This window comes from Anabrus simplex, chromosome 3 (genome assembly GCF_040414725.1).
Source record: "Anabrus simplex isolate iqAnaSimp1 chromosome 3, ASM4041472v1, whole genome shotgun sequence".
NCBI classification, from domain to species: domain Eukaryota; kingdom Metazoa; phylum Arthropoda; class Insecta; order Orthoptera; family Tettigoniidae; genus Anabrus; species Anabrus simplex.
The window spans coordinates 280264872-280283045 of record NC_090267.1 but is presented as its reverse complement, the minus strand read 5'-3'; the positions used below and the strand labels follow the sequence as shown (position 1 = coordinate 280283045).

The 18174-nt window shown below is 40.4% G+C and overlaps 1 protein-coding gene across 3 annotated transcripts in view; it reads left to right on the top strand.

The window, feature by feature from the left end:
• LOC136866258 (bromodomain-containing protein 2) overlaps window positions 1–18174 on the top strand; it is a 709923-nt gene that overhangs the window by 627088 nt on the left and 64661 nt on the right. The window lies entirely within an intron of this gene.

Here is an 18174-nt window from a genome sequence, read left to right as displayed (position 1 = left end):
CCCAGTGGGCGTACCCTGCTGTACTATAAGTGGATGTTTGTTGTTTCGTCAGTTGTTTAAAACCTTTATTGAACTAGCGCTTGGTATATCAATGATAGAATTACATACAGTAGTATATATCATATTTTGCTGTAAGTTCTGGCTTATGAGAAGGACCTCTTCAGTTCGTTAGTGATTAATGCATCAGTACTCTTTGCAGAATTAATTGGAAAATTACTTTCCTTATTAGTCATTGTTTTACAAAATGTCTCATTTCTACGTAATCACTGTGTGATGAATCAGATGAACTGTCATTTAAATTTATTACAACAGGATCAATAGTAGGGACGTCTTCCATGAGCACATCTTTCTCCCAATAATGTTTCTCAATTTTATTGAGGTAGCTCGGGAGTAACGGACCTCAAGACTTATTCAAAGTGTATCGTCTCTTCAAGGTATCAATAGTAATGGTCGAAATCGTTCAACTTTTGAAACATCTTGTATTTAAAGTTCCGGGTGATGAGGGTAAAATACTACTCTTCGTCATCTAGCATGTTATTCCCTTATCCCACTTTTTCGCCCCACAACACATTCATTGCGAAGTAGCTCTACGTGACTCAATGCTGATACAGAGCAGTGAGAGAGTTCAGTTGGCTCGGACAATAGGCGAAATGGTCAACACTACTCAGCCGATACGCTGCTTTCTTTTCTCAAAACCACTCAGTTAAATATAAAATTAACAATTGTATGCAGGCAAAAAGCCATTTTAATTTTAGCCTAATATTCTCATGAGCTTCATAACAAGCCAAATTTTTTACAGCTCTGAAAATGTTGTTTCACAAAATGTACAACAACCGTTTACACAAATATCAGATGAAATGAAAACTTGGTGTACAGATTAACAGTAAGTTACTTTAAGATGTATTAAAGTTTGGTAACGATCAGATCAATACTTTTAAAGTTATGTATTTTCAAAGTGAGTGATTCGTTTGAAATGGAAAAAAGTACCGGCACTTTTTTTGTTCAACTTCAGATAAAATTTTAACTGGGTACGATAAAAATTTCTACTCCACACACTTAAACGTAGAATAAAATAAGCTAAATTTTGGTGTAGCTTGTTTCTGTGTGGGGCAAAGTATAAACCTTTTATTAACATATTAACTCGGGGTGTCTATAGTTGTTTCACGACAGTAACATCTCTTTGTTATGTACCGTATGTACTCAACATAACCTAATAAGCTGAAAGTCCACTTGAAGTGAATACATTCCACAACAAGGGGTTGCCATCAGGAAGACCATCTCATAAAATTGGACCAAGGTCACACGTCTGACAAAAGTCACTTCTGCAACCACAACAGCATATAAGAAGAGTGGCAAAGAAAGAAGTTATTAGTCAGGTCGATGTACAAGGCTGGGCAGAGTTTGTTCTGATGTTTCAGATTATGTTGATGTAGGTATAATTAGCACATTTCAAAGTCAGCTTCTTTGCAAGCCTTGCCCAACCTCATACATTGGCCTGATCACCAGCACACTACTCCTGTGGATTTTTCCAGTTTTTTTTTTTTCCCTCACTTATGCTACAGCAATACGGAAGCAGTACTTGTTATAGATTTCACTAAATCGAAACACTGTTTATAAATTTTCCATTTATCCCATAAACATGGGGGGAAAAATGCATGTTGGAGACTTGCTGGTAGAAAATAGTTCATGAACAAATTATGAAATAGCAACATTTGTCTACAATGTTTAACGGTGAGTGTAACATTCTTTGATTAATCTAAATTCCCTGGCGGGCTGAGTGGCTCAGACTGTTGAGGCGCTGGCCTTCTGACCCCAACTTGGCAGGTTCGATCCTGGCACAGTCTGGTGATATTTGAAGGTGCTCAAATATGTCTGCCTCGTGTCAGTAGATTTACTGGCATGTGAAAGTACTCCTGCGGGACAAAATTCCGGCATCTCAGCGTCTCTGAAAACTGTAAAAGTAGTTAGTGGGACGTAAAGCCAATAACATCATTATTATTATTATTATTATTATTATTATTATTATTATTATTATTATTATTATTATTATTATTATTATTATTATTATTGTCTAAATACCCACCATATGTGCTCGGTTTCTGTTCTATTACCTTTGATTTAGTAATGAGTTTCTTGCACTGATTACTACTTCCATTACCTACTTGTGTCCCATATTTATGTCAGGTAGTGCAACCAGTGAAAATAAGAACAATATTCTATGAAAATAAGATGTCATTCAATTGTAAAAACGAAGATCTGAGTGACTATGGACAAAAAGGATCAGTAGCAGATCAGAATTACTAAAAGCTGTATACAGAAGAATTTTCATGCCTAGGACCATCTAAAATTTCACTGAAGTACTTGTTTTGTGAAACATGCAAGTATGATTTTTCAGTTTGACATATGGCCCTGGAGAGGCCTGATGCAGGTCTTTTGAGTTGATACCCTATAGGAGACCTGCATGTCTGTGAGGATAGAACCCTACCTAAGGTAATTCTAATGTTGAAGGCAGCCTATTACAGAAGAATTAACCAATGAAGGTTAAAATCTGATATTAGTAGGCTGTGCAGAGAAGATTTGTGGCTGAACTTCAGCGAGAGTGAAGGAAAAGGAGGCACTTTGGTGGAATAAAATGGTGAAGGAGGTTGTTAAACAAAAGAAGAAAGCATGGCAAGAATGGAGTAGAGATAGGAAAGAAGGTTCCTGGCTCAGTCCGGTGGTATTTTAAGGTGCTCAAATACAACAGCCCCGTGTCGGTAGATTTACTGGCACGAAAAAGAACTCCTGAGGGACTAAATTCCGGCACCTCGGCGTCTCCAAAGACCTTAAAACGTAGTTAGTGGGACGTAAAGAAAATAACATTATTATTATTATTATTATTAGGAAAGAAGGAAATAAGATTAAGTATCAGGAAATTAAAAGAAATTGTAAAAAAGTGGTAAATGAGGAAAAGAAAAAATGTTGGGAGAGATTCAGACAAGGGTAGGGAAAGGATGTAAATGGTGGAAAAAGGATCGAAACAGACTTTCAACGTATTAGGTCGTGTTACGTACATGTAGTACGTGTTGAAGAGATGTTAAGTACAGAACAAAAATGGCCAGCCGGACACCAGTGGGATCTGAACCCACAACCTCCCAATTTTGCGTCGGTTGCTCTACCAATTGAGCTATGGTGGCCTAGGCCATCTTTATTCTGTTTGAAAGGATTACAATGCGGTCGTGAAAATTCAATATTCATTGACATGCCCCACAACGGGCAACTTAAACACACTCTACAGTGTGCTAGCAGCAGTGCCAGACCTGTAGCTCAGATCCTTTCAAATAGAATAAAGATGGCCTAGGCCACCATAGCTCAATTGGTAGAGCAACCAACGCGAAATCGGGAGGTTGTGGGTTCGGATCCCACTGGTGTCCGGCTGGCCATTTTTGTTCTGTACTTAACATCTCTTCAACACGTACTACATGTACGTAACACGACCTAATACGTTGAAAGTCTGTTTCGATTACTATGCGGTCGTGAAAATTCAATATTCATCGGTGGAAAAAGGATGTTGTATGGATTGATAAGTAAGACAAAGGGATAAAATCTACACAAAACAAGTGAAGAAAGAAAGTGGCAATGTAATAACAGACCCAGAGGAGATAAAGAATAGGTGAAAGGACTATTGCAATAAATTCCTGAATGTGAGAAATGATGCGGAAGAGAGTGTAGTGGTAAATGAGGATGATCCAGAAATGGAGAGTGATATTGCAATGGCAGAGGTGGAAATGACTGTTAAAAAAATGAAAACAGGAAAAGCAGCAGGGATGGATGAAATGTGTGTGGAAATGATAAAGACTGTGAGGACTGTAAAGACAGTGCCCGCCATCAACCAGGGAGTTTAGGTACTATTCATATACTGACATATCTGTATTGATTGTATATATCGAGCTGAGTGAATAACAAATAAATGTATTGAAGGTGTGCTTGGTGTGTCGTGTTTTATCTCCTGATATTTTGGTGCCGAAACCCGGGAGTGACTGTTACAATACGTGATACGGCTGTGTGAGAAGACGAATGCCAACCTCCAGGAATTTGGATGACCACGCGGCGAGAGAAGAGTTGAAAACGACGAATGTGTAACTAGCCACTCCAGACGCCACGAACATATCACCACAGAGCTAAGTCACATGGACTTATATTTGGGACATATACTTTACAGATTAATTGGAAATAATGCACGATTGCAAATATAATAGAAAAATCGCTAATGCTTAAAGATAATGCATCACAATAAGGCAATACATTCATATTAACAAAAGCATGATACCAGCGATATCTAGTAGCAGTGAGATGTACTAACAAGCACGCTGATTTTCATCGCGACCCTAGCGCCTAAGACAAATCCAAGACGAACCTTGCAGATTTAGCGCCATCTGTCACCTATTCACTGTACTGTAATCTCAGTCTGCCAGGCTGAGTGGCTCAAACGGTTGAGGCGCTGGCCTTCTAACCCCAACTTGGCAGGTTCGATCCTGGCTCATTCCGGTGGTATTTGCAGTTGCCCAAATACGACAGTCCCGTGTCGGTAGATTTACTGGCACGTAAAAGAACTCCTGCGCTACTAAATTCCGGCACCTCGGCATCTCCGAAGACCTTAAAAGTAGTTAGGGGGACGTAAAGCAAATAACATTATTATTATTATTATTATTATTATTATTATTATTATTATTATTATTATTATTATTATTAATCTCAGTCTACGATCTCCATCTAACGGCTTCTGAGCGTACTACTGCTGCTAGCCTGCACCATTGCTTCATCCCTCTCACAACTACCCTCTTCTTCCGGCGGGCAGGTAGTGAAAGGGATTACAGCCAGCCGGTCCCTTTCTTTACTACTTAAAATATCCCAACCGACCAGCACACTATGACAGAAGACAAGCCTGATTTACAACTGAGGAATTTGAAAAGGAAATGGACGACTTCCAGGGCACTGCTAACTAAACTTAGCTCTGCAGTTAAGGAGGCTACCGTGGACACAGTAATTGACTACGAATACAATAGCATAAGACTTCAAAATACACTAGATAATCTCATCACCCTGGACTCTGCTATTCACAATCTTTTATCGGACGAAGAATATGAAACTGATGCCGCTAAGTGCGAAGAGTACATTGACACAGCCAAGAGAGCAATTCTTAAGGCAAAACGCGCAATCGAAGAGAGACTTTCCTCATTGGTCGCCAGTTTGAACCTCACTCCAGTCACTCCAGCAGTACGAACACCGCAACCCTTTCCGCATACTGTGAAACTTCCTGTCATCAGATTAGAGCCCTTCTCTTGAGACGTAGAGAAGTGGTCCCGCTTCTGGGAGCAGTTCCAGTCATCAGTAGACAGCAACCCTTCAATCTCTAATATCGACAAACATGTCTTCCTCTGCAGGTACCTAGAAGACGAACCTAGATTTGGTTGATAGAATACCAATATCAGGCAACGCATACGAGGAGACAGAACGGATCCTAGTTTCACGATACGGAGACAAGAATCGTATAATCCAGGCTCATCTGGATTATCTCGAAGCTCTGAAACATTGAATGTAACAGACGCATAGAGGCATTACAAGCATTAGGGGAAAAGGTTGACTACTATGGACGGATGCTAGCTCCCAAGATATTACGTGCGTTTCCAGAGGATATCGTCCGCCGATAGATCATATATTATAAGAGAGAAAAGATCGCAGAAAGTCATATAACGAAACTTATGGAATTCTTGAATGACGAGATGGAAGGTGCCATAACTTCATACAAAATTAGAGGAGACTGTACCTTTTCAGACACGTTCACACCCACAGCTGCTACGCTTCACGTGAATGCGAAATTGAAAACGGTGGACAGAAGAACAAAGAAGGGACTATCAGTATTCTGCGAGTCACGAGACCACTGGACACAAGACTGTTCCAAGGTGTCCAACATTAAGGAACGAACTGATAAGCTACGAGCTGCTCATCGATGTTTCTTGTGTCTCAAGTGAGGATGCAATACAAAAGACTGCAGCAAAAGAAGCAAGGTAGCTTGCTCAAAATGTAAGAAATCTCATCATGCGTCAATCTGCCACGAAGAACAGGAAGTTTCAGTAGGAAAGATTGACGTAGAATTGCCTCACTTCACTTCTCCAGACTGCCAGTATTTGGATCACGGGCCCGACTGGGTTAAGGAAACGTACACGTTGCCTGTTCAACGCAGGAAGCCAATCCAGCTTCATCAGCATGGAACTGGTAAATCAATTGAAGCTACGCGTCGTGGGACACAAGGCTATAACCGTTACAGGTTTCGAATCACCTCACTCTACATCCAAAAATCGACATCTCGTCCAGTTCAGCATTACCGAAGTTTGGACAAACATTACAGTAAACCTCTCATCGTTTGAAAGCGAAAACACGTACTCACCACATCCAGCTGTCCCGTACGACATTCAAGCCTTACCACTAATTAGAAAGCTGCAGATTGCAAATCCCAGTGATGATGGAAATGAACATCCTATTGAAATCCTAATAGGTGGAGATCACTATTGGAAGGTGATGAAAGATGATGAACTGATTCACCTTTCAAGTTACGCAGTGCTCCTTCCATCGATATTTGGTTGGATTTTAAGTGCAAAAAAATCCGGTATCACTGTAAACCGTGTCGCTGTGAATCACGTGCACTTCGACAACAAACCTACGGCATTTGACCACGAAACTCGCTGCTTCTGGGACCTGAAGAGCTTGGGAATTAAGGAACAGCAGGAGCGATCACTAACAACGAAAGATGCTGCCATTCTACAAGATTTTCACAACAGCTACCAAACAGAAGACGGACGGAGAGTGGTTTATTTGATTAGAAAGGAAGACTCGTGCCCGTCTTCAAACTGCTGCAACACAGAAAAGAGTTTCCATACACTTCAAAGAAAACTTAATGGCAATTCCAAGTCTAACAACAATAAAGGTGTTAGAACACCTTTATTGTTGTTGAACTGTAAATTTTCAGTACGGACCAAAGATGAGATTTATAACATGTAATTCTGAGTTTTCCGCGAAATGTACCACTCTCTAATGATAGACTACATTGAGTGAGGGCACGCTGAGATGATAGACACTCGGGACACCACGGACGACATCTTCTACCTTCCCTATCACGCAATGAAGAAAGAGAGACACGGAACAACCAAATGGAGGATTGTCTTCGATGCTTCATCCCACGACAAAGATTCACCATCCCTCAATGATTGTCTGGAGGCAGGGCCTAATCTCTTGCCAGAAATACTGTCGACACTGATCTGTTTCCGAATGTTTCAGCGAGCGATCATCGGGGACGGAACTCAAGCATTTTTCCAATTGTCTTTGGACAAGTGTGACAGGAACTTAATCAGGTATTTCTGGTTTCGCGCCGAGAAGGACGAAAAGGGAACTTGGTGAACGACAGATGACATAATCACGTACAGATTCACTCGTTTACCATTCGGGCTCACGTGTAGTCCCTTCCTCCTCCCTCCTACCCTGCGTAAATTGGCTGCCATGTTCAGCGATCAATTCCCCATGACTGCGGAACTGCTTGACAAAAGTACGTTCATGGACGACTTCGCCGCCAGTTCCGAAGACGGCAACGAGGCTATAACCTTGTGCTGCGAGATGACAGCACAGTTGCGGCAAATAAGCCTACCAATGGTAAAAGTGGGCTACGAACTCCATGCCACTTAAAGATATATGGAAGGCAGAAGGGCAGGAAATCAAACGGGAAACTACAGTTCTAGGCATCAGCTGGGACACCGAATCTGACTCACTGCTCTTCGACCATCGCGATGTCACTGACAGGCTACAGAACGAACCCGCTACCAAGAGGCAGGTGCTTCACACTATATCCAGATTTTATGATTCTCTCGGCATCCTCTCTCCAGTATCCATCATGGGAAAAATCCTTTTCCAAGACACGTGGTGTAGGGGCATAAAATGGGACGACATTCTTCCCTCAGACTTCGCAGAAAGATAGCAAATTTGGATTTCAAGCCTATCTCACTTGTCAGTCATAACGGTCCCTCATTGGCTAGGGATGTCTAGTCGAACACAAGAGGCTTTCCAGGTTCATGTTTTCTGCGACACATCCGAGAGGGCTTACAGAGCTGTGCTGTACATGAAAACACAACTCGACGACAGTATTACGGTCCATCTGGCATACAGCAAAAACAGAGTGTCACCAGTAAAGAAAGTGACGCTGCCAAGACTGGAGCTACTGGCCGCCTTCATGGGCTCACGCTTATTAAAATATTATGCTGAAAATAATGACAAAGCTTCTCACAAAAAGAGTTGCAGGCACAGTAGAACACAAACTCCCAGAGGAACAGTTTGGATTCCGTAAAGGAAGGAGCACCCTCCATGCCATTAACAACCTCATCATTGACATTGAAGAAGCCCTCAGACATCCAAGAGGCAAATTCCATGCAGTATTTGTTGATTATGCAAAAGCTTTTGACGCGTTAAGCAGACCACTAATAATCACGAAGCTGGAAGCAATAATGGGGAAAGACAAGCTCACAACTCTGATAAGTAACATACTGACAACAAATTACATACAAATTGATGACCAAGTCGCGACTTCGAAACTGATCATGCAGACCAACGGAGTACTCCAAGGAGACCCACTAAGCCCCTTGCTGTTTAACATTGCGACATACGATGTGCTAAAGGTTACTCAGCAAGGAATAGAGGATTTGAAAATGTACTTATATGCAGACGACATGGTCATTGGATCAAGTTCCCTACATGATGTGCAAAAAGCTGTAGACAATCTAGACAGGTGGGCAAAAGATAACAAGATGAAAATTAACACAGAGAAAACAGTGAAAATGACATTTCGGAAACGTGGCCGAGAGGCCGCAAGTGACAGGATATATCTAGGATCTACAGTCCTCAAGACTGTCAATACATTTAAGTATCTAGGACTGACTGTTGTATACAAGGAACTTGGTATACAATGACACAACATAAAGTTTATTGTTTCAGTGATTTGATACAATATATATATGAAATAAAACTGAATTCTTCTTGAAACTTGTTTGAATGCACGCAGTTAATGTTGAAATTAAATCTTAAATTGAATGTCTGTTGCATATGTACAATTATACAATACGAGAGTTCTGTGTACTCTTAGTTCTATCTTGAGGAGATAGTCTGTTTCACTAATAAATTGTCCTGATAGTCGAAAACTATCTTCTGTGAAATTACAAGTGTAACTGGTAGAGAGAGGCAGAATGCTGGTACTAGGTTTATACTTGCAAGGAACTTGCATTAATTTATTCAAATAGCAGAATGCTAAGGTGGGCGTCGGAGCACTGGTAAGGACTAAAGGGAGTAGCAGAATGCTATACTCGGGGCTCGACGTGGCTACGGGGATCAGGATAATGAGGCAATGTTCAGAGGTGACACCTCACAGCCAGCAATTTGTCCACCTGTTCAAAACACGTTTTTAAGAGGAATGCCTCTGTGTCTGACTTGTGGTGTGGTCTGGTCGTCGAACATTGGGGTAGTCCTGGAGAGGCTCGGAACGAAGCTCCTTATATATCGGTGAGCGTACCAGGCGCAGTAAAGACACCTCGTAGCTGCTAGAAACTTCGGTGCTGCTGTGGGTTGCGGAGCTTGTAGGCGCAGAGCTTGCGATGCGGAGGACACACACAACATTGACCATGCAAATAACAGCAACAACCTATAGAATTCACATAAAGTCTAGGGCAACGGCGGCCACCAAAGCAATATATGATATTAAAACAATTACCAAGCTTTCACTAGGAACTGCTATGAAACTATTCGATGCGAAAATTGCGCCAATTGCCACATATGGACTGGACATTATATGGGATAAACTGGGTCTGGCTGAGCTGAAGACAATTGAAGCAGTCAAGTCGCGCTTCCTGAAAGCTGCACTGGGAATATCAAAATACACAAAATCAAGGCTTGCATATGAGCTTGCAAAGGACACCTTCTTCATCGAGGACCTCCGAATGAAGCGAGGGTTTCCATCCACAGATGCTTGGGAATAATTAATGCAGGACAGAGTGAAGAAGAGGGAAGAAATCTGGCTCGATTTCTACTCAACGGAGGCGATGATGAATAGAACATGGACAAAGACTAATCAAGACTTGCGACATTTCGTTAACTCGATGGCGGTCCATGGGTATCACCATAAACTGTGCAACACCGAGTACTTCCATGACCCCGACGAAACCTGTGTTTGCAAGCTGTGCAGTGAGCATTGCGGTCGATATCACGTAATCACATGCAAAAACCGGGGTTTATCCATTGTGAACTTTTGTAATAGTGAGAGGTGACAGTACACATGACAAAATTTGTTTATACAATGCGCAATTTGTGTGCTGTATCTTTATTTATTATGGTGATTAATAAAGTGTTTATTATTATTAAGTCAACTGGATATGACATCATGAATGCAATGATGTGGAGCGACTCTACGGTAGCACTGGGTTGGATACGCAGTGGCCCCAATCAGTGGAAGACGTTTGTCTGTAACCGTGTCACGGAAATTCAAGAATATCTGACTCCAGCTCAGTAGCGACATTGCCCCACGGATAGTAATCCAGCAGATCTCATGTCACGTGGAATGTCACTGCAAGAAATACAGTCTTCCGTGATGTGGTGGCAGGGACCACCATGACTCACAGAACATCAGATACCTGGCCTCCCAACGTATTCCCAGAGGATTCACTTCCAGAAATCTGAAAGACGCACCAGCAGGTGCTAACGATGAGTACTTGGGAACCTCCCATCGAAGCCTCAAAATACAGTTCTTACTGGAAGATGTTACACGTGATGGCATGGATTCTATGTTTCATCCATAATGCAAGACACTCTGAGAAACTCACCGCCAATCTGACACATGCGAATTGGAAGCTGCAAGATTGCATTGGATCCAAATGTCCCAGCAAGAGAGCTTTACCGCCGAGTACAACGCCTTGAGTGACAAAAGAGAACTCCCAGAAAGATCCAAAATTAGACACTTCAATCCCTTCCTACAGCATGGCCTCATACGACTAGGAGGATGCCTTCAATATGAAGAATTGACTCGACATGAAAAACACCCTCTTCTTCTCTGTGGTTCCCATCCATTTGTGAAACTGCTGATAAAACAGAACCATATACGCCTACATCATTTGGGAGTTAGGATTGTGTCATCGTAGCTACGCAAGGAACTTTGGGTTCACAAGGCAAGACAGTCAGTCAAGAAGGTCATTCACAGATGTTTACCATGCAAAATTGCCAAAAACGACCGAGGATATGAAATAGAAGCTCCTTTGCCAGCTACTCGTGTGCAACTCACGCAACCATTCGCCGTTATGGGTGTCGATTTCGTCGGCCCACTTTACATCAAGGTGGGAAGGCATCCACAGAAATCTTACATCGTCCTCTTCATGTGCGCTACGACAAGAGCTCTGCACCTTGAACTAGCTTCGGACATGAACGCAGAGAAGTTTCTAATGGCGTTTAGACGGTTCTGCGGTAGAAGAGGAGTACCTCATACTGTCTACTCTGACAACGCGAAGACGTTCCAGGCAGCTAATAAGGAACTGGACATTCTCACCCAACTGTTCACTAGTCCACTCACGAGCCAGCACTTTACTCACCTTCACGTCTCTTGGAAGTTCATTGCTCCACGGGCGGCTTGGTGGGGAGGCTGGTGGGAAAGGAAGGTCGGAACGACCAAACGGTGCCTGAGAAAAGTGTTGGGACGGTCGCAGGTTGACGAAGAGACACTTACAACCTTACTAGTGGAAACAGAAGCCGCCCTAAACTCTCGACTTATTATTCAAGATGGTGCCGAGAAACTGACACCAAGCCATTTTTAAAATGGTGAAAAATTGACGATGTTGCCCACTGGTCCAGAGCCCAGAATCCTCAAAGACCTTAGAAGAGAAGTGAGACTCAGACAAAAGGTACGTGAGGACTCCTGAAGAGATGGAAGAAGGAATATCTTCTCGAACTCAGGAACTACCATGAAGTCCAGAACCCGAAAGGAAGATTGACAAAGTGCAGAGTAGGAGACGTCCTTCTTCAAGACGACATGAGACCAAGGCATATGTGGCGGAGAGCTTGCATTACAGAGAAAAGACCTGGACATATCTGTATCGATTGTATATATCGAGGAATAACAAATAAATGTATTGAAGGTGTGCTTGGTGTGTCGTGTTTTATCCCCTGATAAAGACAGCAGGACCTATTGGTCTACATTGGTTATACAGGCTGCTAAGTTGTATATGGAGAAAAAAGCAAGTACCTGATTGGTGTAAAAATGTAATAATACCAGTGTTTAAGAAAGTTGCCAGGGAAGTATGTGATAATTTTCGAGGAATTACACTGTTGTCAACGTAGCCAAAATATAGGAGAGAATAATAGAAAGGAGGATGAGAAGAAGGGTGGAAAGAAATTTAGAAGAAGAGCAGTATGGATTTCGACAGGGTAGGTCAATGATAGACCCTATATTTACCATTATTTTCCTGAAGGAAAAATAGTGGGAATGTGGAAAAAGATCTGGTGATGGTATTCCTTGATCTAGAGAAGGCATACATTATTAATAGAGAAAAGGTGTGGGGAAACCCTGGAAAGAAAAGGATTGGAAGGCAATCAACAGAATTAGTGAAAGCAATGTGTAAGAATTGTTTCAGATGTATCCAGACTCCAGTGGGGAGAACAGATTGGTTTAGAAACCAAAATGGACTAAGGAAAGTGTATTGTCTCCACTTATGTTTATATTATGGGTGAAATTCTAAAAGAAACAAAGGCAAGATATGGAGGAGATATGAAAATATTTTATATTTGCAGATGACGTGGTGATTTGGGGAGTCAAAAATACAGAAGTGCAAATCCAACTAGAGGCTTTAAATGTTAATATTGTGAAATATGGTGTGAAAATCAGTGTTCCGCGTGAGTTTACCATGAAATTAGGGGCGCACTGCTGTGAGCTTGCATCTGGGAAATAGTGGGTTCGAACCCCACTGTTGGCAGCCCTGAAGATGGTTTTCCATGGTTTCCCATTTTCACCCCAGCGAAATGCTGGGGCTGTACCTTAATTAAGGCCACGGCCACTTCCTTCCAACTCCTAGCCCTTTCCTATCCCATCGTCACCATAAGACCTATCTGTATCGGTGCGATGTAAAACGCATTATAAAAAAGGAAGAAAAAGAAAATCAGTGTGAAGAAGAGCAAAACAGTGGTGATGACAACAGGAGAAAGAGAAGGAATAGGAATCATTAGTATCAGAGGACAAAACCTTGAGGTTGTTGAATACTTCAAATATTTGGGAAGTGAAATAACGCAAGGTACAAGGTTGGATAAGGAGATCTGCAGAAGGGTACAAGCGGGAAATACATTCTACCAGAATGTAAGGACCTGGTGTGGAACGGAAAAGTTCCTATGAAAAACAAAGAGATAATGTACAAGGTGTGCTATACCTCTATATTAACTTTTTCACTGCTGAGTTTTAATGACCAGGTGACCGGATGAATCTTCTGGGCCGGGTTTTTTTTTTTAAAGGAAGATAAATTTTTACTGATACCTTTAATGGAATATATATCGTCCCCGTAGCTTCGCTGCCCAATACTGGTTCAGGGATTGAGTGAGATTATATTTTACAGCATATTTTTAGACTTCAGTTGAGAAGGTAATGAACATGAAGTGAGGGATGGTGAATGAAACCGGTTAAAAATCTCACGAATGAATGGGTTATAGTGTTATGCTTTGAGATTCTGTGGAAATGCTCAAAGAAGTTCTGTACGGCAGATAAACCACTCCATTTCGCGTGTTTTGAAAGCATTCTTGGTGTTATTTCAGCTTCGTTGGAGTGAAACAACTTTATAATACCAATATAAATGGTCCTTTATTGGACAATATAAATTTTCCAGCTAACTCATTCCTGGTTGCCAGCGCTTCGCCCTCGTGTGCTAGGTTGGGCTGATCAGTTGGTACCTAGCACACCTTCCAAGACGCCGGCTAGTGCATACCGTGGAGGCCACTGCGTAAGCTACTTGGAGCCACTGGCAGTGCCAATGCACTATGAGAAACTTGGTCTCTTGGTGAAACATCTTTCCCGCTAACATGTAGTCATCATGGCGTCTTGAAGTATACATTAATCTCTTGTTGAAAATGAACGTTTCCTCATAAATAATGATTCTGGAGAGCTATATTTTGATAATGAAGATGGAGAATATATATGGGGCGATACTGAACTATAAGAAAGTGCGAGATAAAGTAGTAATGATGAATCTCATGCAGAATTGTCACCCTTTCCTCAGATAAATTATTTTTCCCCAAATGTTAATGATTTTTTATTACCAGTTCTTGGATCAACAATTTTATATTATATTTTAGTAATAGTATCACCGAGCGGAGCAGCCGTGCGTGTTAATATGCTACCGCTATGGAACCATGCTCTGTATTCAGCAGGCGTGTCAAGTGGGTTAGAACCCCACCGTCAGCTGTCCTGAGATTTTTTTTTTTATGGTTTCCCTTTTACACTCCCAAGCAAATGCCAGGACAGTTCCTATTCATAAGCCACAGCCGATTCCTTCCACTTCCTTGGTAGGTGAAGGCCTATTGGGGCTGTAGTTTGGTTTGGTTTAGGAGTGTTCATAAGATTATAATTAAGCCTATAGATATTTCATTTTTGTGATGTTTAGCCAAAGTGTTGACGGTTTTCATTCATTCCCGGATTTTCTGTTTTCCCATGTTGTAGGTTTTCTTGTTTTTGTTTTTTCGTGGTCCCTCCAAAAACGGAGAATCAAGGTTCCACAGTACTTGAAGGATGTTTTTCCACTTTTGTGCTGTGTTGATATACTGGGTGACTTTCCCTGTTCATTGAGTTCCTGAGGTATTGAAAACCTTTTATCAGATGTCGATTGATAATAGCTAGCCTCTAAATAGCGAGTGACTTTCATTGCTAGTGAAGACACAGATATTTACTATCCAAGTACAACACCACTGTAAATGCAATAACAAGTAGATATACAATATGTCTTAAAGTAAATAATCTAACAAATGTTATTCCCAGTAAACATGGTTGGATTGTTGGCGAGTTTATGAGATCATTTATTTAAGTCAAGCAACAACAAGGCATGGCTTATCTGTGTTACTCCTTATTATATTAGGAATATTTATAAAGCATACCCCTGTTAAAATAATTATAATAGTGATAATTGTAATTCATTATGCAGGGTAAAAAAAACATTTTGAGGTACCAGTAAACTTTTTTATTTAGACAGTCAATATATGTAAACAGAACAGAAATAACTAATTTCTTAAACATAAGTTATATTGAAAATTACCAGGATTTATAATCACTGGAAATAAAATATAAAATGCTATTCCCTTAATACTCAAATAAGTGTTCACCGTTCATTGAACTTCATTGCCTGTGACATAACCACAACGCTGCTCTCGCTGAAGCACGCATACTGATCACTCACCTGCCCACTTATGCTGTGTGCCTGCAGGATGAAAAGCCCAGCGTGAGCATCTCTGTGTTAGATGTTGCCAATAAACGTATATGTTGCCATATAATTGTGAGACAACGGATAGAGAAAGTCCTGGTATTTCCTTGGTAATTAAGAAATCCAATATAAAGCATTAATTTGGCCACCCTGTGTTACTAGAGCCAGATGCAAACTCCATACTTTACTTGTAACACAGTATGATTCTCATTGTGCTAGCAAGCAAATATTAAAGCTACCTCATAGTTAAGAATTACCAGTAAATGCCACGTGATTATAAAATAATAAACTGTAGTTTATAAAAGAGTTAACCTTGTATTATGTATTGTAACCATTCGTGGGTGGTTTGACTAAGGGTTCAAAATAATGTAGATACGCCTCGGCTGGTGTCAACGGAGTTTCACAAGATTCTATTCACGGGCATGGACATTCGATGAGCACCAGTTACAATCCCGCTCTTATTAATATAACGAGAATCCATTCCATTTAACTATGTAAGGCTATGCTAATTCTTAACTTAGGAAAAAAAATTAGAATATCAAGAATTTTAGTTTCTTTGGAAGGATATCTCAATTTAATTAAACATATGTAAAAGAAATATAACAATAATAATGTTTGATATGACAACATGATTGGAAAGTAAGAAAATTAAATTAACATTATATGCTTTGTTGGTTTTGCTCATCAAAAAATTAATAATATGTTGCCGATTGAACCAACTTTAACTCTAATTTCTATAGTTTACAAATCCTATACGAAACTTGCTGAAGGAAATTTAAATTATTATATTATTCTTTTACTGTCCGCCTATAACAAAATAATAAACATTTAACTTGTTCACTCATATTTGTCACTCATTAATCCAATATCTTGTCCTCCCATATTCCATCAATATCACAATTCATTGCGTGAATTAATTATCTATTTGACAACTTGAGTACCCCATGATAACCTATGTCCGACATTGTCGCTTCTTAATAATGTAATCATATGCTATTCAGAGAAACCATAGTTAATTCCAACAAGAAAAACAATCATATGGCAGAAACAGCACACTCCTGGAATCCTATGCTCTGCCACACCTAAATATACGTCATGTAGCTACTAACATCATTAAGTGATAAGAAGATTTTGAACCGATCCCGCAGTATCTGGCCTCATCCGAAAATTTTCCTGAAAAGTATGAAGATCTACTACTGTCTACGAAATTCAAATACTACAAAGCAACTACTCAGAATAAATATAAGTTATGCACTGCTTCATGTGACAGTAACATCATTTAAATATGAAACATCTCATTACTTCACATTAGTGTAATTTTGTATTGAGTATTCTCTAACAATGATCATCCACATAAATGGGTAAAATTTGCCTCCTTACCATGCCATGGATTAACATTCTGACGACTGTGCACACGTTTCAATACTCATAGTCTTTGGAATATCATTTAAAATACTATCATCCAGTCTTAGCGCTTGTCTATTTTCACTACCATTCAAAAACTTTGCATGATGAACAATTTTATCTAACTGAGCCATGAATTTAATCCTCCCCCTGTTAAAAACTTGGTATATGTATTTTAATGGGCTTTTCTGCTCATACCTATTTTTAATTGTGTTATTTCTACCCCTTTGGTGTCATGCCTTCGGGCAATTCTTAATAAAGCAAATCCCATGTCATGGCTCCAGGGTAAAAGAAATTCTTCCGCCCTGGAAGCGCTCTGTCCCGATCTGGTCTCCCAAGGACTGCAAGGGGTATGGGAGGTAAGGTCTTAAATTTTTGATCAGACGTACGGATGATGACTATTGCTTGTAAGCCACTTGATTGGCGTTAAATATTGGATTTATGTATCATATGAGTCAAGCTGCTCGTAATCTGTGTTAGAAACATGTTTCGAAAAGTCATGTGTGAACTTTTTCAATGTAATTTGGTCTGTTTCCAGCAGCTTTTAATTGGAGTTCTTGGGAGTTTGTGCCCGTTGTAAATGTTAAATAGTGTATTATTGAACCTGGATAAAAGGCACTTTGAGGCGACACTAAAATTTATTAACAAAAGTTTGTAAGGTACCTGAAACTTCTAAGTGTATTGTCAATTGTGTTTTAGATTTCGCTGGAATGAAATTATGAAACTGATTAGAGTGTGGGATAGCTGTCAAATATTAATCCCACGTGGGTTGGTTCCCTATGAACTATTCTAGGGTATGTGTCAGTGTAACCTTTAATTATGTTAATATAGAATAGTTTAAATATTAAATATTAACCCCACTGTCGGCAGCCCTGAAAATGGTTGTCCATGGTTTCCCATTTTCACACCAGGCAAATGCTGGGGCTGTACCTTAATTAAGGCCACGGCCGCTTCCTTCCCACTCCTAGCCCTTCCCTGTCCCATCGTCGTCATAAGACCTATCTGTGTCGGTGCGACGTAAAGCAACTAGCAAAAAAAAAGGTAATATTTTAACTATTCTATATTTGTTAGTATCTATTAATGTTGTTAAATGAACTCTAGTCAAGCGGATGTCCTACGGGTATAAAGTATCTTTACCCTCTGGGTGGTTTCCTAAAGCCTTACATAGTCCAGTGGTCATGCCAGTGATAATTTCAGTACACTAACTATTCTCAACCTTAAATTCATTGAAATTCTCGAAGAGTATACTACATTTCTTTAATGC